We start from the raw sequence: 24,351 nt of genomic DNA, 5'->3' as shown, positions 1-24,351 counted from the left end.
TATCTCTCTTTTTGGTGGTAATGTAAATGAGATTCTGTTTTTAATTTAAAATTAAATGAAAATTGTTAATTCCTGGTGTATTAAAAAGTAATAAATTTTATTAACCTTAGATAGGTAACCATTAACCTTTTACCCTGAAACTTTGCTATGATTGCTTATTAGTTCCAGAGGTTTTTGCTGATTTATTGGGATTTTTTACATAGACAATCATGTTGTTTGTAAACAAAGACAGTTATTTTTTCCTTACCAAACTGTATGCTTTTTAATTTTTTCTTAACTTCTTACATTAGCCAGGACTTCCAGTACATGTTAACTGGGAGTGGTGAGTGTGAACATCTTTACCTTGTTCCTGATCTTAGTGAAAAAGAATCTAGTTTCTCACTATTAATTATAATGTTAGCTCTATTTTTTTGGTAGATGTTCTTTAGCAAGTTGAGGAAGTTTCACCATATTCCTAGTTTTCTGATAAAACTCTCAGAAACTCTTATTAAGAATGGGTGTGGGATTTCATTAATTGCCTTTTATGTGTTTATTGATATCATCATGTGATTTTTCTTCTTTAGACTGCTGATGTGATGGATTCCATAAATGGATTTTTGAATATTGAATCAGCCTTGCATGCCTGACATAAATCTCAATTGATGAGGTGTATAGTTATTTTTATACATCATTGTATTTGGTTTACTAATATTTTGTTGAGGATTTTTGCATCTATGTTCAGGAGAGATATTTACATTTAATTTTCTTTTCTTATGTCTTTGTCTGGCTTTGGTATTAGAGAAATACTGGTCTCACAGAATGTGTTAGGAAATATTTCCTCTGCTTCCATATTTTGGAACAAATCATAAAGAATTTGTATAATTCTACCTTAAAAGCTTGGTAGAATTGACCAGTGAATCTATCTTGGCTGGATGCTTTCTGTTTTGGAAAGTTATTAATTATTGATTCAATTTTTTTAGTAGATTTAGGCCTACTCAGACTGTTTTTCTCCTTGTATGAGTTTTAGTAGATTGTGTCTTTCATGGAATTGGTCCGTTTCATCTAGGTTATTTGTGGGCGAAGAGTTGTTCATAATATTCTTTTGTCATCCTTTTAATGTCCATGGGATCGGTAGTGAAGGTCCCTTTTTCATTTCTGACATTAGTAATTTGTATTTTCTCTATTTTTTCTTGGTTAATTCAACTAGAGAGAGATTTAGCAATTTTACTGATGTTTTCAAATTACCATCTTTTGGCTTTGTGGATTTTCTCCATTGATTTCCTGTTTTCTATTTCATTGATTTTTGCTCTAATTTTTATTATTTCTGTTATTTTGTTTACTTTAGGTTTAATCTGCACTTCTTTTTCTAGTTTCCTACAGTGGAAGCTTAGATTATTGAACTTAGATCTTTCTTTTTTTCTAACATATATTTAATGCTACAAATTTCTGACTAAACACCGCTTTCACTGCATTCCACAAATTTTATGTTGTATTTTCATTTTCGTTTAGTTTGAAATATTTTTTACATTTCTCTTGACACTTCTTTGACTTACGTGTTATTTAAAGGTGTGTTGTTTAAACTGCAATATTTTTAGGTTTTTTACCTGTATTTGTGTTCTTGATTTCTAATTTAATACCCTTGTGGTCTAAGAGCATACTTTGTATGATTTCCATACTTTCAGATTTGTTAAAGTGTGTTTTATGAATTGAATATGATCTACGTTGGTGAATGTTCCATGTGAGTTTGAGTAGAATATGTATTCTGCTGATTTTGGATATAGTGTTCTACAGATGTCAATTATAACCAGTTGATTGATGGTGTTCAGTTCAACTATGTCCTTAGTAATTTTCTGCATGCTGGATCTCTCAGTTACAGGTAGAGGTGTATTGAGGTCTCCAGCTTCAATACTGATTCATCTATTTCTTTTTTATCAGCTTTTGCACCAAATATTTTGATACTATGTTGTTAGATGCATAGACATTAAGGATTGTTATATCTTCTTAGAGAATTCACCCCTTTATCATTGCATAGTGCTCTTCTTTATCCCTGATAATTTTTCTTGCTCTGAACCCAGCTTTGTTTAAAATTAGTATAGTTATTCCAGCTTTCTTTTAATTAGCATTAGCATGGTATATCTTTTACCATTCCTTACGTTTGATATTTCTGTGTCCTTATATTTAAAGTGAATTTCTTGTAGGCAACATGTAATTGGGACTTTTTATTTTCATCCACTCTGGCAGTCTCTGTCTTTTGATTGATATATTTAGACCACTGACGTTTAAAGTGATTATTGATATAGTTAGATTAATATCTACCATATTTGTTACTGTTTTCTATTCATTGTCCTTGTTCTTTGTTTCTTTTGTATGTTTTGGTCTTCATTCTTTTTCTGTCTTCTGTGATTTAATTATTTTGTGTGATTCAATTTTTTTCCCTTCTCTCTCAGCATATCAGGTATACATTTTTTAAACTTTTTTTAGTGGTTGCCTTTGCATTTGCAATATACATTTACAACTAATCCAAGTTATCTCTTATATAACACTATACTATGTCTTAGGTAGTGCAAGTATCTTTTAACACAGTGTTCTCAATTTCTCTCTCCTGTCCCTTATAACATTTTTGTCATTCATTTCACTTATCCATAAGCTATAATCACTGAATACATTGTGGATATTACTATTTTGAACAAATTACAATTATAACCTGTTATATCAGTTAAAAATAAGAGAAATGATTTTATTTTACCTTCATTTAATCCATCTCTAACATTTTTCCTTTCTTTATGTAGGTTTGAGTTTCTGAGCTCTATCATTGTCTTCTCTCTGAAGAACTTCTTTTTTTATTGAAGTATAATTGACATACAATATTATATTAGCTTCAGGTGCACAACATAATGATTTGATATTTTTCTGTATTATGAAATAATCACCCCTATGTCTTGCTATTGCCTGTCATCATACAAAGTTATTCGATATTATTGACTATATTCCTTATGCTTATATCCCTGTGATTTATTTATTTTATGACTGGAATTTTGTACATCTTAGCCCCCTTTGCCTATTTTACCCATCCCCTTCACCCCTCTCCCTTCTGCAACCACCAGTTTTTTCTCTATATCTATGAGTCTGTTTCTGTTTTGTTTTTTATATTCCACATATAAGTGAAATTATACAGTATTTGTCTTTCTCTATCTGATTTATTTCACTTAGCATAATACCCTGTAGGTCCATCCATGTTGGCACAAATGGCAAGATTTCATTTTCTTTTATGGCTGAGTAATACAACACCATATGTATATGCCATATCTTCCTTATCCATTCATCTTTTGATAGACGCTTTGGTTGCTTCCATATCTTGCACATTGTAAATAATGCTGCAATGAACATAGGGTTGCATATATCTTTTTGAATTTGTGTTTTTGTTTTCTTCAGATATATACCCAAGAGTGGATTGCTGGAAGATATGGTAGTTCTATTTTCAATTTTTTGAGGAACCTCCATACTGTTTTCCATAGTGGCTGCACCAATTTACACTCCCACCAACAGTGCACAAGCGTTCCCTCTTCTCCACATCCTCACCAACACTTATTATTTATTGTCTTTTTGATAATAGCCATTCTGGTAGGTGTGAGGTGATACCTCATTATGGTTTTGATTTGCATTCCCCTGATAATTAGTGACACTGAGCATCTTTTCATGTCTCTCTTGGCCATCTGTATATCTCCTTTGGAAAAAAGAGCTTCTTTTTAAATTTCTCTCAAGGCATATCCTCTGATAAAAAATGTCCTCAAATTTTTGGCTGAGAAAGACTTTATTTTTTTTTGACCTTGGAAGGATAATTTTGCTGGATACAGAATTCTATGGTGATGGTTCTTTTTTAAAAAAATACTTTAAATATTTCACTTCATGTTCTTGTGTGCATGGTTTCTGAAGAGAAGTATGATGTAATTCTTATCCTTGTTCCTCTCTATGTAAGGTATTTCCCCCCCTCTAGATTATTTCAAGAATTTTTCTTTCTCTTTGATTTTCTGTAGTTTGTATATATGATACGCCTAGGTGTAGACTTTTTGTTATTTATCCCATTTGATGTTCTCTAACTTCCTGGATTTGTAGTTTGGTGTCTGTCATTAATTTGGGGAAATTCTCAGTCATTATTGCTTTCAATATTTTCTTTCTGTCTTTTTTTCTCTCTTTCTTTTCTTTGCCTGATATTACCCTTCTGCATATGTTACACCTTTCATGATTATTCCACAGTCCTTGAATATTATTTTCTTTTTCATTAATTTTTCTCTTTACGTTTGAATTTTGGAATTTTCTATTGCTATTTCTTCAAGCACTTTGATTGTCCCTCAGCTGTGTCCAGTCTATTGATGAGTCCACCAAAAGCACTTCTCATTTCTGTTATGGCGTTTTTGATTTCAGTATTTATTTTGGATTTTTTCTTAGATTTTTCAACTCTTTGCTTACATTACCTATCTGCTCTTGTAGGTTGTCCACTTTTTCCATTAGCATGCTGAACATATTAGTCATAATTTTGGGGTTTTTCTATTCTCTGTTTTATCATTCCAAAATCTCTGCCATATCTGAGTTGGTTCCTAATGCTTGCTCTGTCTCTTCAAATTGTGTTTTTTGTCTTTTAGTGTTACTTTAATTTTTGTCATGAGCTAGATTTGACATACTACAAAAAAGGAATGGAGGTAAAAAGACCTCCCTCATATTAGTGTGAAATTTAAAATAAATAGTTTTAAATAAATAAGGTGAAGTTTTATGTTTATCTAAGCAGGGCTAGGCTGAACTGATTGTTTATTCTAGATGCGGGTGTCAGAGGCTAATATTTCCTCTGGTGTCTTTGTTTTTGTCTCCTCTGTTGTTTTGGGGTTGCTTTAGAGACTTGTTAAACATTATCTGAGAGGTACAGTTGTTTTGGTTGTACTCTCCTATTATTAATCAAGGTCCTTCTTGGTGTAGCATTAAGGAGTTGGAGGGAAGGGAAGTTTTCTATCATTGTATGACTAGTCAGTCTTTTAGTAAGCCTCTGCCTCTGGTCTGTGACCTTTGCAATTGTTTTTCAGTTTTATTTTGTCCCTCCACTTAGGTGAGACAAGAAGGCTAGAGGGGCCTGGAGTAGGATATTTCCCTTCCCCCAGGTGGAAGGCTACAGCAAACTAGAGCTGGGTACTTCTCTTTCCCCAGATCATTTGGGCCTGTTAAAATCCTATTCATGTAAGATCTGATAAAATTGTTTCCCTTGAGGACAGGCTTTGTTAAGAAAAACAGAATTCTCTACTAGATTTTAAAAATAGATACTTTCCCTGATCTCCTGACAGAAACAAATGTAAATGTTTCTCCAATCTTTACTGTGGGAACCTGGTAGGACTCTTGGAGGTAAAACTCATGAAAGTACAGGGGCCTCCCTAAGATTAGGTCCCTGAGAGTTTTGTTTCTTTGTTTGTTTTGGTGAAGAAGATCGGCCCTGAGCTAACATCTGTTGCCAATTTTCCTCTTTTTCCTTGAGGAAGATTGTTGCTGAGCTAACATCTGTAGCAATCTTCCTCTATTTCATGTGGGATGCCACCACAGCATGGCTTGATGAGCAGTGCTAGGTCTGTGCCCAGGATCTGAACCTGGAAACCCTGGGCCACTGAAGCAGAGCACGTGAACTTAACTACAACACCACAGGTCCAGCCCCTGCCCTAGGGTTTTCAACTATCAATCTTGTCCACTTTGAGACTCCAGCAATTTATAAGTTACAGTTTAAGTTTTTTTTACCCTAATACTTCTTCACTCAGAGTTTTCTGTTCTTAACCTTCTGCTTCAATAGTTGTGATTCTCTGTCTCTTAATATTTGGGGACAGTGGTTTGCCCTATGATCTCAGTTCTCTGATTAATCTAAGAAGAGATGTTGATTCTTAGTTTGTTTAGCTTTTTTCTGGGTATTCAAATGGAAGAGCTGATCTCCAATTTCCTTATATGCTAGACAGAAAACTGGAAGTTCTGAGTGTCCTTTATTCAAATTCCAACACGAACAGGGTCCAGCCCCCATGATAGACTAAACTCCTCCATCCTCCTTTTCTACTCATCACCACTTGCAATCCTCACCCATCATGCTTTGGAATTGGGCAGAGGTTCCACTGAGACAGAGGAAGCAGTTTGTGAAATTGAATAGCCTAAATATATATATATATAGTCTTCCTGTCTCACAGCTCCCAAGACCCTTGGAATTTGCTGCGTAATAGGAGCAATGGGAGTATTGTTTGTCATAACATGTGGTCTCTTGTCCTCAGTTCATAAAATTGCCTCAGAGCCATAAAGGTGAAACGAGTGTCTTGTTATTCATAACAAACACCTTTCCACCACAACTGGGTTTGTGTTAATGAGGTAACTTTTGGAAAGCACCTAAGGATGGGGGTTAGTTGCCAGTGGAGCCAACTATGTGATAAGAGGGTTGGAACTTTCAGTGCCCTGGAGGTTGAATCAATCACCAATGGCCAATGATTTAATAATCATGCCTATTTAATGAAGCTTCCATAAAAACCCAAAAGGACAGTGTTCAGAGAGCTTCTGGGTTGGTGAACATGGAAGTGCTGGGAGAGTGGCACACCTGAAAAAGCACAGGGAAGCTCTGCACCCTTTCCCCATGCCTTGCCCTGTGCATCTCTTCCATCTGGCTGTTCGTGAGTTATATCCTTTTATAATGAACCAGTGATCTAGTAAGTAAAATGTTTCTCTGAGTTCTGTGAGCTGCTCTAGCAAATTAATCAAACTCAAGGAGGAGGTCATGGGAACCTCTGATTTATAATCAACCAGTTAGAAGTATAGGTAACAACCTGGAATTGCAGCTGATATCTGAAGTCCAAGGAGAATGTCGTGGGAACATCCAGTCTGTAGCTGGTAAGTCAGAAGCATAGATAACAAACTGGGCTTGCAATTGGCTCTGAAGTAGAGGGCAGTCTTGTGGAACTGAGCCCTTAACATGTGGGATCTGATGGTGTGGCTGGGTAGATAGTGTCAGAATTAAGTTTAATTGTAGGACACCCACCTTGTGTCTAGGGAATTGCTTGCTGGTGTAGGGAAACCCCCCAACACACATTGGATTTGGGTATCAGAACCAATAGATTACAAAGACTGATCACAGAATTTAAGCTGGATAAAAGGAAACTGAGGCTATGGGGGACTAAAAGACATTGAAAAGTTATAAAGTTCAGGCTCAAGTGAGAACAAAGGATTGTTGCAGATAGAGTACAAAAAATAGTAAGCTAAAAATTAGGAAAGGGTGGTAAAAGAGCAGGTTGTATGAAATTGAGATTAGGGAAGCCTAGCAATTCCTGATAATGATGGAGTCTAGGACATGACCATTGGAGTAGGTGGATGAGGTAGGGTCAACATCGAGATCATTGAAGAGCAGGAGTTCAAGGAACTTAGTGGCTATGATATTGGAATGATCTTATGCATATATGTTGAAGTTGCCAAGAACAGGAGCAGTGTTAGGGAGCATTTCAGTGAGCCAGGAACTAAACTCTTCAAGGTAATGCATGGGAAGGGAGAGAGCAGTAACAAGTGATCCAGTTATCTGTAGCTGACAACAACATGAGATTCAGAACCGGGATATTTTAGGGATGAAAAGGAAAGAAAAATGGTCTGAAAGTAACAAGAGTGACTATGACATTTACCTCACTCTCCAGGCTCAAAAATATGGTTGTGTCAGAAAAAAAAAAGCCACCACTTAAGAGGACTGCAGAGGCAGTGTCCTCAAAGGAGAGTCAGGATTAAATCCAAGCAAACAAGGAAAGGTAGCTCAGGGTTTCTCAATCTTAGCACTATTGACGTTTTGAGCTGGATACTTCTTTTTCTTGTAGTGAGGGCTGTTTTGTGCATTTCAGGATGTTGAGCAACATCTCTGGCCTCTATCTACCAGATGCCTATGGCAATATCCCCCCAGCCTCCTTCTTGTGACTACTAAAAAACTAAAAAAGAGGTAAATCATGAAAAAGGAGAGGATATCAGGGATTTTTCCTGGGAATTCACCTACTTTAGTTCTCACAGTACAACGAATTCCATCTTATACTATTTCTTTTATTGAAAACAACTAATGAAAATGAAGTACAAGGTGACTTTGCTCACATGTCACAAACTGTGAGATCAGATTTTCCTTATGGAAAGAAAACATGGTTAATTTCGATTGAGTAGCTATAGCACGTTTTCTGTGTTATGGCATGAGGTAGACACTAAATTAGTGTCCTCCACTGCAATTGTTCTAGTTTAAGACATTGTAATCTTGCACCTGAACTTCTACAGTGCCCTCATACTTGACCTATCTCCATTCAGTCTGGCCTCCTTCCCCTACTCACATTTTCACACAGTACTCAGGGTAAATGTAATCAGGTCATGTTACTCTCTTGGCTAACCACAAATCATCATGCCTCCCATTGCATGGAGAATAAAATGGAACTGCTTACAGCAGTCTGTAGGCACTTTATGATTTGGCCCTGCTTACCTCTCCAACACATCTGAGACCACTCTCTTATCCTTGGGCCAGAAACTCCAACCATAATCTCTATTTTCTTTAAAGAACTAAGCTCACAATCATCCCACCTCAGTATTAATGCATTTTCTGTTTCCTTGTCAAGAATGCTCTTTTCTCACACTAGCCTCTCATTAAGATTATAGTTTAAGTATCACCACCTCAGAGAATCCTTCCCTCACCACGCAATGTAAATTAGACACCACAACAACCAGAGAAAGTGACTGCCAGTCACTATCGCATCACCCTGTCTTAGTTCCTTTGTTACACTTGCTATTACCTGAAATTGTCTTATTGATTTATTTATATATTTACTTGTACAAAATATGCAAGCTTGTGAGATCAGCAACCTTATCTACCTTGTTTATCAGTATATTCCCAACATCTGGCTCACAGTAGGTACTTTGTAAATATTTGATGAGTGAATGAACGAATAAATGAGTGAACTTGTAAGTGGGGCTTGTAATGTTTCCCCAGTCTCCTCTCTGTTCAACTTACAGTAACTTAAGTTTGGTTGAATTTCTCAGCTTTAATCCCACTATTAATTTATATACATAAATCCATATTTGGGGGTAATTCCAAATGTAATTTTGTGAAATATTCCGCTAAGTCAAGAGAGAAAACGATTCTAATTTTAATCCACTTTGAAATCATTCTGTTTACCTGTTGCCTAAGGAGGATCAAGGAGATTAAATTGGCTCTGAACATCCACAAAACTAATTAGAGGTGATAGGAAAAAATGTAATCTATCCATTTATAATGACATTTTATGACTTCTTCAATTATACACAAATTTGGCTAACATGGCAATGTCTGGTTTGGCATTGTGAGGATAACATGAAATTTGAACATTACTTTCCTTAAGTACTTTTTAATTTATTACTTAATCTGAAGGGATTGGAGTGGCTTTTATATGCTGTTGAATTTTATTTCCTTATTTACACAGAACAGTTGTGGCATACACAGCAATTAAATTTAATCTATTCTCTGCTCTCATCTCATTAAGTGATGTTCTCCAGCCCCAAGACAAATAAATTATTGTTACAAGAGATCAGGTAGGTTAAGTTTCAGAAACAGCAGGTCAGGCAAGTTTTTCCTCTCCCTTCTTAACCTCCCCAATTCTAAAAACAGAGCCAATAAGTTTTCTTGATTTCACAAATTATTTTCAGAGGGAACCATTGTATCAGGCTCATTTGAGTGCAAATGCTATGCTAATATATGTTAGTAGGCCTAGTTATAACTATTATTTTTATAATTTACAATCTTGCTGAAAAAATAAGCTCTCTATAGATTTTTTCTGCCAGGTATCCAAACATTAGGATTATCCATGGCTATTACAATTCTTTGTGATTTCCAGCAGCAAATGTCATATTCATAATCATTATGTTTGAGAAAAGAGGCTTTTTGTTTCATTTTTCTTTTATGTCTTATTCCTTTGATCCAGTTCTGTGGACCAGTGACACGAACAGAATTTGTCTATGAAAAATAACCTAGATTTGTCAAATCCCAGTGTATAGCTAGCTCCCAGTTAACTTTACTCAAAGTGCTTGTAAAAAGAAATGAAACTATTAACCAGAATCCCATTATATAGCAAAAATTCCTATTTTGATATTAATTGTCCCTAGATTTCACTATTGGTATCATACTCTGGTTCAGTACCTTCTTTACTACAAGCAAGTGTGAAAAATGATACCCACTTTTCAGTATTTGATATAAAATCTAATGAGAAGGATCAGAACCAAGAAGTCATCTTTTCATTTAATAAACATATATTTATTTCCTACTATGTACAAGGAACTATGTTCAGTACTGGAGATACAGTGATGGACAAAACAAACATGGTCTATGCATGTGCAGTTTTCTCTTTTACAGCCACTTATATAAGAAATTATCTATTTAAGGTAAAGGAAAATTACCACTTATGCTAACTTCCATGTAGCAATAAAAATGGAAAAATATTTGCTTACCATGAATAATTTCCAGTTGTGTATTTGTGTATGTTATATTCTTTCTATAAAAGCTAGCATTGAGAAGTAGTGTTTATGTTGCTAATTTATTTGAAAGATTCTCTAATGATGCCTACCAATACCCTCCCTTCCATAAGATTTCTCAAAATATATTTGTGCTTATAACTACTCTCTGCTCATGCATTATTCTGTCTAATGTATGGGATTCATCCACTCATAACATTTTCCTCAGCATGGAGCATCTTTCTCCACAGTGTGTGACCCCATGCAAAGCTCTTTTCTTATATTTTGTTTGCCTTTTTGAACTATACAATATGATATAGTATACTGATAGCAAGCTGAAAATAATATATATATTTTAAGTATCTCTGGTTGTTATAGAAGGCTGAAAAATGTAATTTGTTGGGTAACGTAAAAAATATGTAGAAAATGAATGGGTAGAAACACAGCTGTTGCAATGAAAACTGGAGGAAAAAAGTTGCCCTCTGCATTTATATTCATTGCAAAATATTCCTGTTCCAACGGAAATACACATTCTTAACTAAATAAATGGTAATTTGTGTTTGGAATCATAAACCTGGAAAATAAATATCCTATTGCACAAACAAGTAAAATAATTAGAACCCACATAACCAGAACCCTCAATTAACCATCCCCTCCAACTAACGCTTCACTTTTTGCAGAAATGGGCAAATTTTAAAATATGCTAATTACAGAAATTTATCCACAAAACACTTCCAGAGGAATGGTATGGAATCAATCAGGATTCAGCCCATTTTTTTGTACCTTCTGTAGCCCATTCAATAGTTTCAGACGAAGGCAATTTATGTAATTTACATTTGCATGATGGCCCAGGGATATTCAATCATATCATACAACTGCCACCCCCCCAGGGGGGGTGCAAATTAAATGTAATAATTTTGAGGGTCAGCCTTATGTAAAGGTAAATTGCATGAGTGATGTTATTTATCATAGCCAACGATTACCTTATTATTGAAATTTTAGTCATAACTTTCCACTTTTAGCCTCATCTCTACTCAAAATGTAATTAGGAGTGAGGGTAGTTAACAATTTAAAAAATATAGTGCTTAGTGTAAATGAGTTTCCCAGAGATAGCTTTTAATAATCAGAGATAAGGTTGAAGGAGTATGAGCAATTGAAGAATAAGGAAAGGAATGCTCTAACAAGGAGAACTGAGTTCAGATTTTAAAAGCACTGTATTGGGATTTGAGGCCTGAGTTTCAACTAAATATTCTAACATATAAGAATCATAAAATCACTCAATAGTGCTCATATAGCATCTAAACAACATTAAGAACCACTGATTGTTATGAAAGTCTGCTACTGAAGCTCTTTCTAGTTGTCTGTGTAGTTTAAGTAGTGTTTTGTATCATAAAAGAAATACATGCTCATTATTAAAATGTTCACAACAAAAAGGATAAAGCAATCACCCACCATTCCACTAACCAAATTACATTTACCATCAATATATTCTTTGTATATTTTCTTTCAATATTTTCTAAGTGTGCACGCATTTTTTCTTCCTGGTTACCCATTGAATATAGATAAGTTCATATTTAGCTTATCACTTCTGGAATTAGTCAGGATTCATGTTTACAAGCAACAGAAAGTGACTCTGGACAACATAAGTAGAAAAAATTAATTTGTGAATGGATGTTGAGTAGCTAACAAAATTTATTAGAAAGCCAGAGACCCTGACTCAGAATAGAGGCAGGAGCCAGTCTTCATTTTCCAGTAATGATAATCTACATAAATTATGCCAACCAACTCATTGAGGCTGGAATATATATCCTTCTGAAAAACATCTTAAAGCTAAAAAGATAGTGAGGAGTTACTGAGAAAATAGCCAGAACAAGAGATTCCAGGAGTATAAACATAAGTAAAGCACTAACCACTACTTTTCCATAAGGACATTTGGAGATCTGAAAGGAACGATTTCAGGTGAGTTGAACTGCATTGTAAGTGACCTCAAAGAACTTGAGAAAAAACTAAGCCCTTCAAAAGCTCAAATCCCATTGTATTAGTTTTATATTGCTATATAACAAATTACCACAAACATAGTGGCTTAAAACAAAACCCATTTATTATCACATAGTTTCTCTAGGTCAGAATTGTGTGCATGGCTTAGATAGGTGCTCCTTTTCAGAGTCTCACAAAGCTGAAATCAAGATATTAGCTGAGCTGCATTCTCATTTGGAAGCTCAGCTAAAGAGGGAACCACATTCAAACTCCCCTAGGTTGTTTCCAGAATGTGTTTCCTTCCAGCTGTAGAATTCATGTAAATTTCCTTCTTCAGAGCCAGCAATGGGGAGACTCTCTGGTGCTTTGTCTCTCTAATTTCATGCAAAGACTGGACCCTCTTTTAAAGGTCTCACTTGATTAGGTCAGACCCACCCTGGTCAATCTTCTTTTGATGAACTCAAAGTCAACTAATTAGGGAAATTAATTACATCTGCTCAATACCTACACCTTGACCATATTCTATTGGTTAGAAGTAAGTCATAGTCTCTGTCTACACTCAATTGGAGGGGATGATGCAATGACATAAATAACATGAAGTGACAATTAAGGAGGCCATCTTAGAATTCTGCCTACCCCTACCACACACTCCAAGTGTGGGAATTTCCTCTTTCATCTAGAACACTAAATGGCTATACAAAGAGGTGGAGGTGGTTGGAAATACATATTGACCTTGCAGTCCAACTTCATATCATCTGGCTAGTATAGGAGACCTCAAGCGTTAAACTTGGATTAAAATGGTCTAGGATTGGTAGTGTTCCTAATTGCCTAACAAAGGCAAAATAAATATTCTCCAAAGGAATATATCTTTCAAGTCTTCAAAATATTACCACAAAACTTGTTTTCAAGTTAAATGTCCAGAATAGGACCAAGATAATTAGGCACATAAAGAGAAAAGATGATACATTCAACAAATACAATAGACAAAAGAATCATGCCCACAAGGACTTCAGATATCAGAATTATTTAAAAAAAAACTTAAAAACAATTATATTCCATATTTTTCATTAGATAAAAGCTAAAATTGAAAACACTGTTTGGGAACTGGAACATATATATTTTGAAACAGAATCTAAATATAAATTTTGGAACTGAAAAATAATATAACCAAAATTAAAAACTCGGTAGATGGGTTTAATATTAGTTTAGACATAAGTAAACACATAGTGAATCAGAAGACTGTAAATAACAAACTACACAGAATGAAGAACAGAGAGAAAAGATAAAAATTATAGAAGAGAAGGCAAGAGGCACAGAGATAGCATAAGAAGGTCTAACAAATGTATAATTAAATCTCCCAAAGAGGAAAGAAAATAGGGCAGAAGTAAAATTTGAAGAAAATAATAGTTGATAATTTTCCAGAAGTGATGAATGATATCAATCATCATATTCAAGAAGCATAATGAATAGCAAACAGATAAATTTTTAAAAATCCACATGCAAGCACATAATATGAAGTCCCAAGACAACCAATTCAAATAAAAAATCTTAAAAGAGAAAAAAACCCTCACGATTCCATTCAAAAGAACAAATATAAGACTGGGCATAGAAACTATGGAAGATAGATGGAAATTGAAATGGTTCAATATATACAGACAAATATTTAAGAAAACATCTAGAAGATAAACTTCAGAAAGAAAGAAAATGTTCCCAGAAGATGCAAGAAAGGATGAATGTCAAATAAAGTGGTAATTGTTGGAGCTAACTAAATGAATATTGCTATATAAAACAACAATCTTCCAGGGTTTTATATCTCTCATATATAAATATATGAGCAAGGAAGGGGAAGAAAGTGAGAGAAAGCACAAGAAAGAAAGAGATAGAGAGAGGGAGGGATTGTGATTAACAACAATAGCATCTAGATTGATTTGTTGGGATGGATTTAAAACAGTTTGAGAGTATTCTAAAGCCCTTGTAGGGACCAGCCCCATGGCCTAGTGGTTCAGTTCAGTGTGCTCTGCTTTGGCAGCCTAGGTTCAGTTCCCAGGCACAGACCTGCATCACTTGTTGGCGGCCATGCTGTGGTGGTTAGCTCATACCCACAAACAAAATTTAGCTCAGGGAGAATCTTCCTCAGCAAAAAGGAAAAAAAAAGCCCTTACAATATCTGCGAGAAAGATATTGAATGTTGTTAGACTTTGAGAAGTTAAAGATGTATGCTTTAATGACTAAAGGAATAGAAAGAGTATACAAATTCAATAGGAGAGGGAAAAAGTGGAATAATAAAAAGTAATCCAAAAGAAAGTAACAAAAAGAGAGTAAGAGGCACATAAGATGGTTGGGACAAATAGAAAGTAAATTATAAACTGGTAGATATGAGCCCTAATGGATCAGTAATTACATTAAATATAAAAACGACAAGTACTCTACATAAAACAATGATTGTCAGATGAATTTAAAAAATTAAATCCTGCCATATAAAACATAAGGACAAAGAAAATTTTGAGAATAAAATGATGGAAAAAGATAGACCATAAAAACAAAAATCAAAAGAAAGTTAGTGATGTTATAATGATGTCAGACAGATTAGACTTTAAAGCAAAACTAATTAATACATATGGATTTTTGGAAATTCTTTTTTAAAGATTCAGGTCATCAAAAGATAAAATAATTCTAAAAATATAGATACAAAATATGCAAAATAAAGTTGACAGAAGCAAAAGGAGAAATAGAGATACCATCATAGAGTATAATTTTAGTAATTGTTTCTCATTATCTAATAGAATAAGTAACCAAGAGATTAAGACAAAAATTGGTAAAAATTGAACAATATGACTAACATGCTCTTAAGTAATTTAAGGCACAGCACCCAAAAGGTGCAGAATATACATTATTTTCAAGGATAGAAAAAAATTATTTATAAAACTTGGCCACCCGCTGGGCAATAAAGCAAGTTTCAATTTCAAGTCTCAACACATTTTAAATGACTGACATCATACCAACTATATTTTCTAACCAGAATGCAGATATGCTAGAAATCCTTAACAAAAAAAGAAATGTAGACTATTCTCCACGTATTTGGAAATTAAAAAGCACAACTGTAAATAATCTCTGTTACGACATCATAAAATTAGAAAATAATTTGATCTGAGTAATATTTAAAACATTAAATATTAACTTGTGGGATATAGTCAAAACTGCACATAGAAGAAAATTTGTTGTCTTGAATGTATATGTCAGAAGAGGATAAATAATGAGCGTATCCAACAGAAAACTCCAATTAATTTTCAACCTAAAAGTGAAAAGCAAATTATAAAGCTTTCAGAAGGCAGTATTGGAGAACATATTATATATTTCAGGGTCAGGAAAATTTTCTCATACATTATACAAAAGCACTCAGCATAACAAAAAAAATGCCAAACTTATTTACACTACTATAATGTATAAATTAATTCAAAACAGACCTTAAAGAGAATAAAAAACCTAACCAAGAATGAAAAGATATTTGGGCCAGCCCCAGTGGCCTAGTGGTTAAGTTCAGCATGCTCTGCTTCTGCAGGCTGGGTTCAGTTCCCAGGCACAGACCTACACCACTCTGTTAGTCGCCATGCTGTGCTGGTGGCGCACATACTAAAAAATAGAGGAAGATTGACACATATGTTAGCTCATGGTGAATTTTCCTCAGCAAAAAAAAATATATATACATTTACAAAACATATAACTGACAAAGAACCTGTATCTGGAATGTATAAAACCTCCTAAAAATCAGTAAGAAAAAGGCAAGCAATCCAATTAAAAAAAATGAGCAATATGTTGAATAAGCACTTCACAAAAGACAAAATCCAAGTGGACAATAAAGATATGAGAAGATTTTCAAAATTATTTGTAAATCATAGAAATGCAAGTCAAAACCACATCTACTAGATTGACAAAATATTTTTAAAATCCTGAAAACATCAAATTTAGTGCAGACATGAAGCAACAGAAACTTCTGCTACATTATTGGTGAGAGTGTATGTTAGTGCCACCATTTTGGAAAATAATTTGGCATTATCTGATGAGGTTGAAGAAATATGTTGCCTTTGACCAGCATTCCATTCTTGGCTATATACCTTAGAGAAATGCTTATAAATGTACACCAAGATACATGTATTATAGTGTTCATAGCACTAGTCTTGTTTGTAATGGTCCTGGACTGAAAACAACCAAGTACTCATCAACAGTTGAATAAATACATATATTGTAATATTTTTATGCAATGGAGTATTATAAATCAATGACAATAAATGAAGTATAGCAACAAACAACATGCGAATAATTCTTACAAATAAATGCTGACTAAAAGAAAAAGGCACAAAGTGATATATACATTCTTGTATCATTTTTTTAAAGTTCAAAAACAGACAAAATTAGACAATGTTCTTAAAGATTCATATATAATGATAACACTGTAGAGCAAGTAACTGATTATCATAAAAGTCAGAATAGTCTTACTTCTGCAGGGTGCAAGAGAGTTAAAGAATCTGAAAGGAATACATTGGCAGCTTCTGGGGTGCTGTCGATGTTTTATTCATTAATTTGGGTGGTTTTTATACAGGTGCTTGCTTTATAATCAATCACTACACTGTGCAGTTATGTTTTATGCACATTTCTCACGTTATATCTCACTGTAAAAGTAAAAAAAAAGAGAGAGAGAATTAAGAAAACATAGAAAATAAATGGACAGGAACCAAGGGAGGCCAGGCAATAAGTAACAACCAAGACCTCTGCATCAGTATTTTTTAAAAGCTATGTAGCAGATTGTGTCATACATCCAGAGTTGAGAATCAGTGTTGAGAAAAAAAAGAATATCTTAAGCACAGTACCTGACATATATACGCTAATATCAATTAACATCTGTCCTCCCCTGAAGATGATAGACAATTCTTTTTGTCCATCTTGGAGCATGTAGGTCTTTGAGTAAATTATCAAAAATAATTACTATCACGAGTTTATAACTATTCTTAAATTTAATATAGAATTGGAAAGATGTATTTAAATATGTCATAGATAAGATAGGGTTATGGGAAATGAAAAATTATTTCTGTTGGTGTGTAATATATAAAGGCTCCAACAAAAAATGAAAATAAATGAATACATTCTAAAACCTTTAAATGGGGACTTTATGGTATAAATTTGGATTTTTAGAATTGTTAAAATAGTGACTGCTAAGACAAACACCAGTTTTATAAATTAATCTTTGCAATATTGACTGAAATGACACTACAGTTTTTAAAAGTATGGCAGTTTTTTACATATGGAGAAGAGTGTGATGGGATAATTGATAATGGCTTTCTGTAATTAACATGTGATTGTTTTTCCTAGACAACTTTATTTTTTTTTACTGTTATGTTTTAAGGAAATAGAAAAAAAGGATGAAATAAAAGCCACAGGGAGGTTTTTAGAGCTATGAGGATTTTTTTCCCCCAGTTTGATTTCAGGAATTGCTTAAATATGGAAAGGCATGTCTAGCTGTAGCAAAGTTGATTTTTGTGAACAGAGACACAAGGAAAAAATTTCTGGAGAATTCATGAAGGAAAACAAGTGGATGAATCATGGGAGATTCAGCATCACACAATTTCTCTCAAATGAAAGAGAATTTTATTCAATGAAACTAGCATTTTCCAACAGATGGGGCTGATGAGGCAGGTGTGGAAGATTCAGGGCAAGAGAGAAAAGGTCCAGCAATGACTAGAGGGTCAGTGGTGTTATTTCAGAAAACACAACGGGAACTGGAGTACGCAGTGAATATTATAGAGTAAATTGCACCCCAGAGAGAAAAATGGCTAAAGGAAATTATGCCCCCATCACGGCTGTCACAGAGACTGACACCTTGGTAACACATGCTTTACTCAAAAGGTGTTTGTACAAAGACAAAAACAGAAACCCATGGTTGGGGCAGGGGAACTCTACAATTTGTGTATACGTAGTGGGAGACTCAATATAGGGGAGTTTAGAACACTTGAATTGCAAATATGCCTTTGGAAGGAATAATCATCTTAGTTCTTTAAAAAATCAAGATTTCCATCAAATGCTTTCATTATTAAACAGATTTTCTCCTATATGATTATGATAAATTGCTTTTCTATCTCCTTTTACAGATGGAAATTATTTACTAATACATCATTTTATCTGAACAAAGCTGTCTGTGCCTTTCAAAATATCCATCTATAAATATTACTTATCAATTCTATAAGTCTGAGCAACATCTATTGAATTTGCTATATTACAAATTTTAAACAATCTAAATAAAGCTTTAGTACTTAAACACTCATTAAGAAGTAATTTGCTGCCCGAGTACCCTGCACAAGAATTTATCTTGCAGTATTTTTTATTGTAGCAAAAGACTACGAAAATTACTAATGAAGAAGTAAACTGATGCATAGTTGTACTATGAGATCCTATGCTATTTAAAACTGTGAGAATGAATTAACTAGGGCTTCATGTTGAACATGATCAGCTGACAAAAACAAAATACTGAGTGAGAAAAACAAGTTCCAGAAGAATTGATAGATTATAATTTTCTAGTTCTTGCTGAGCACCTACAATATTCCTGGAACTATGCTAAGGACTTTATATACATTATCTCACTCAATTGTCATCTTTATTATCCCCGTATTACAGATGATGAAATTGAGGTTCAGCGACTTGCCCAAAGTCACATAGCTACTAAGTTCTGAAGCCGGGACTTCAACCCAGATCAGTCAGACTCCAAAACCTGAACTTTTATCCACTATAGAGCCAAAGCAGTAACTAAAACCTACTGCCCTCAGCATTCATGACAAACTTTCTTGTCTGGGTCACCTGGGTCATCTTCTTGGGGAGAACAGACCACAACACCTCTCACATTAACTGTATTCATAATCCAACGATAAACATGCAAATTAAACTTAGAAAAGATAGCAACAGACAACTTCTAAACTAGCTCTTCTAGGTTCAGAAAGAAATGTTTGTGGCACACATAGTGCACGCATACCTGCAAAAATGGCCAAATAGGTTGCATTACTCCAGAAAGGACTATTCTTGCAGAATTCTATGCAAATCGTGCCCTTGAGGTGGGACAGTGCAGAGGTCTTCCCTGCACACAGCCTCTATTTAGTGCTGAATCAAATAAACCAACATCAGAATACATAGTTTATATTGTGCTGTAGATAACATCTTCCTTGCAGAAAATATGCATTTTTTCTGGAATGTACTTTTGTGTGATGCCATTGGCTTAAATTGAGGTAGTTCATGAGAAATATTTCTATGAAATTGATATTATGACTATTTTATTAAGTAGTTATGACTTCATTACATTGTAGGTGTTAAGTGAACTGACTCTGGAGCTAGACAATGGAAGAATCCAGCTGTAACACTTACTAGTTATGTGCCATTGGTTAAGTTATTTCATTTCTTCCTGATTCAGTTCTCTCATCTGTAAAGTAGAATCTTTGTCATAAAGGTTTTATAAAAATTAAGTGAGTTAATACATGTGAAGTGCCTAGACCAGTGCCAAGCAGATGATAAGTACTACCTAATTGATAGTCATGGTCTTTGTTGCTGATAATATTGTTGTTGTTATTTTATACCACTGAGCATCCTCTTTATGTGGGAGACATTGTTATCTGTCCTTAGGATAAGGAATAGTATTACATGTCCTAAACAATTGGTCGATATCAGAAGTGAGAGTCAAAATATTTAATAGCAAGTCTGATATGGGCCCTCAATCAATCAGAGGGGCAACCAGCTATAAACAGCTTCCATGTCTATACCGGTAGACCCCAGTCTGATAGCAGCCCTGGCTTGGAGTCTATGGACACCACAAAATGGAATACCGTCTCAGTTAGAAAACTCATAAACATTTGTGCTCAATCATAGCAAATGGTTCCTTATTTGTTCCTGGTTTTAATCCCTTTTTCCTCTTAATTCTATGTCTTTGCAAGCTATTGTAACCATTCTGGAAAAAGATGTCCGAATGGTTTAGTTTTCCTATAGTATTTCAGATATATATAAAACTAGGGTGAAATACATCTCTGGCAGCCTAAACCTTCATGTATTTAGAGAGAAAAGATGAGCTACTTAAACTGCATATTGAAAACTCACACCAAATTCTTCGGCTCAGATTGCATATGAAAAAATTGTATGTGTGTTTGTATGTGTCTAGTTTAAAAACAAAGAGAAAACGAGACAGTCAAAAATGTATGGAAAGAGAAAAACGGAAACAAAAACAGAGGCAACCCCTGCTGTTAAGATTCTCTCAGAACAAAGAAACAGGGATGATAGTGAGATTATTTTCCTTACGTTTCAATATGATAAAATTTTGTACAGTGAAGTAGAGAAAGAAATGGTACTTTAGGCCCTTTAAAATAAACTGGCTTTTAGTCTGAGACTCAAGCTCTTTTCTGTGAGTATCCCTTTCACAGAACTGCTTGTACTAAAGAGCTAGGAACTACAATTTTGAAAGTCGTACATTCTTCTAGGGAAAAGAAGTACAGAAAACAGAAAGGAGTCCCTTCAAGAGTAATCAAATGAATGGCTCCATATTGATCGAGAATGCTCTCTATCCCAAACATAGCCCAATCTCAAAACAGATCAGTAGAGTTCCATTATGGTAACTATACAAGCATGAATTCAAATACACTCTAGCAAAATCCAAGAATATAGAATAGATTAAAAAATAAGAACAGGGGGCCAGCTCCGTGGCCGAGTGGTTAAGTTCGCGTGCTCCGCTGCAGCGGCCCAGGGTTCAGATCCTGGGCGCAGACATGGCACCGCTCGTCAGGCCACCATGAGGCAGTGTCCCACATCCCACAACTAGAAGGACCTGCAGCTAAGATATACAACTATGGGGGGGGGGGGGGGGGGAGAGCGTGGGAAATAAAGGAGAAAAAAAAAAATGATTGGCAACAATTGTTAGCCCAGGTGCCAATCCTTAAAAAAATAAATAAATAAATAAATAATAAAAAATATTTTAATGAAGTGTTATTTTAATTGAATAGGCCACATTTATAGCTTTTTGTTTACATATTTCACGTGGTGATTTGAAACGTAAGATGTTAAGTCATGGTGTATGGGAGAGAGCTACAAACAAGAATCAGTCTGAGTTTTAATATCAGCTCTGCAACTAATTTAGCTGTGAGGTCTTGGGCTGTTCACTTCCTCTCTCCAAATTTCAGTCTTCTTATTTGATTTAGATCCATAATGCTCCAAATTGTTTTGACTGAGACCTGCATTAAGAAATATATTTCACAATATATATTGTATGAGACCCAGCATAGTTTTGTGGGGGCCTGGAATTGGCCACCCCAAGATATGTCTCTTTGGCATGATGATTATTTGAGGCTGGTTCCTTTGCAGACAGGAAAGCAACTGAAAAGTAGAATTTACTTACCTTTTGTAAGAGACATTTACACTGTAAAGGAACTCTCCATCTGTAAAGATATCTCCCTCTCTACCAGGAAGAGTGGGGGATGACCTTATCTCGAGTAACTCTTAATCAATGGGGAAGTCAAAGACTTAAATCTGCATTTGTTTATTGTGCTTGTCTGGTAACCTCCTGTAACTGACTCCCCCCCACCCCCAGCGTCCTCCTTTGTCTTTAGCTGGATGTGATGGTTGGGGTGGTGGTTTTGGCCATTTTGGCGGGTTGCTCTGCTTGCCTAAGCCTCTCCCATCTATACATTGACAAATAGAAATGGCAAGCAATGGGATGTGTTGGAGTACATGAGGAAGCCATTTTGTGTAAACCTAATTCGGCCTGACCTTGTCTTTCCAAAAGGGCCTGACTGAGGCCGTTGAGCATGCATGGTATATCTGCTTTAGATATTCCTTATGGCAAGAACAAAGGTCCTTGAGATAAAGGTGAAACTTCCCTCCCCCTCCCAACGTTGGCATTTCTTTAAGAATTAAGCATCTTTCCTTAGGCTAGGAACTGATTGCTGCACTCACCTGTGACCACCCAGCTCCAGACAATAGACTTGCCTCCTGCTATGCCTGCCAAGATAGCAGACCCACTACCTACTGTGTCCATCAAGTGTCGGCAATCTTGTGACTATTGTGGGAGGGACATTTCAATCATATGTGAAACACCCTGTTTGGGGGTATATAACCACTCTGTGCACCCCACTTCTTCAGTGCCCTTTCTTCCTTCGGGAAGAAAGGCCCCAGGACATGGTCCTCATAAAGCTCTGTTTAATTTTCTCCTGCTATTCTGTCTCATGTGAATTTAACTTGTTCTCTGGCCAGACGAACCCAAAGAAGGTAGAGGAAATGTCTTTCTCACCTACAGTTTGAAAACACTACACTAGATGATCCTAGGATCCATCCATAGCTGATACTCTGTGACTAAGGCTAATTAGACTAGCCTTGACACTGCAGGCATCTTTCTTTATCTGAATCTGATCTCTTCTGAAAACGCAGTGCAGAGTAAATTTTTAAAAAGCAGAATGCTATATTTCATTATTTTTAATGAGAAAAATAATCATGTGTTCCCAGCTCATCTGGTAAGACTAATCATTTTCCTGAAATATTCCTAAACTGCTGTTAAATACCTATGTAATAATCCATCAAGGATTTTGGAATAATATAAAATATTTAAAAGACCAGTTTTCCAATTAATTGATGATGAAGCTATCAGTGTTTTTATGCACTATTAGCAGTGATGTGCTGGAGCAGTTCACAATGGCTTGGCTCACAAGACTCGACTTTTAAATTACAGGAAATATCTACGCCAGTTAAACAGTATCTTGAAATAGGCTATGGTGGCAGTGTTTACACCACAGGAATCACCAAATGCCACATATCAAGGCTTTCCCTTTCCCTGAAAACCCAGACCAAGTTGTTAAACATTTACCAGACTGCAATGTACAGAGCTAGAGAGAGGGAGCCATGAATCAGAGGGTTAAATGGTGGTGCTTTCATCCTATTTTGATGTATAGTAGTTTTGGTCATGTTTTTCTTCCAATAAAATTAATATCAACAATTGTTCTTAACTATCATCATCGGTACAGCTCTATGTGCCAAGAATTGCACTAAGCACTTTATATGAAGTTTTTATAATCTTTATAACAGCCCTTCAATGGAGTTATAGCCCCATTTTTGCAAAATAGTACTTTTATACTCTGAGAGATCAAATACATTGTGCAAAGCAACACAGGTAGTAAACGTTGGAACTGAAATTTGAGCTCAGAACTGTCTGATGGTAAATCTCATGTATTTTTTACTTTAGCAAATCCTTACCTCCACCGGATGAAATTCTACCAATATTTCAATGTTCTATTCAAACACAGGTCTTTCCCATGATTTGTTTTCTGACTACGTATATTAGAATTGGTTGTCAGCCTTTTAACTCTTATCATTATGTCCGATTTTCTTAGAGCATTTAGCATATGCTTCCATGTATCCAAGTTATTTCTGCTTCTTACCCCCCTCCTGTTTTGTGCTCAAGAACTTTTCATAAATGAATGCAAGAACGAATGAAGGTGGAGAGCAACTGCTAATGGGTATGAGGTTTCTTTTGGGGGGAAATACAAATGTTATGGAATTAGATAGTGGTGATGGCTACAGAACCTTGCAAATTAAAAATCACTGAATTGCATGGGTTAAAAGGATGAATTTTGTGCTATATGAATTATATCTCAATTTGGAAAGTAAGATATGAAACTTTTAAAAAAAAAACCTATTAGGTTCAACCATATGAAATTGCTATTTTTATCTATAAAAATTATTGAATCAGCAATTTCATGTAGTTTATCCTAATGTTAGTAGGGAGAGCTTCCCACTAATATGATAAAACAAATAGTTCTGTAAATAGCACTAATAGTCTTAATTGCAATGATTCCTCAATTCTAGTCCCATTGAAGAGAAAAAGCAAATAATCCCATT

Source organism: Equus caballus, chromosome X (assembly GCF_041296265.1).
Source record: "Equus caballus isolate H_3958 breed thoroughbred chromosome X, TB-T2T, whole genome shotgun sequence".
Taxonomy (NCBI): domain Eukaryota; kingdom Metazoa; phylum Chordata; class Mammalia; order Perissodactyla; family Equidae; genus Equus; species Equus caballus.
This window is presented reverse-complemented; position numbering follows the sequence as displayed.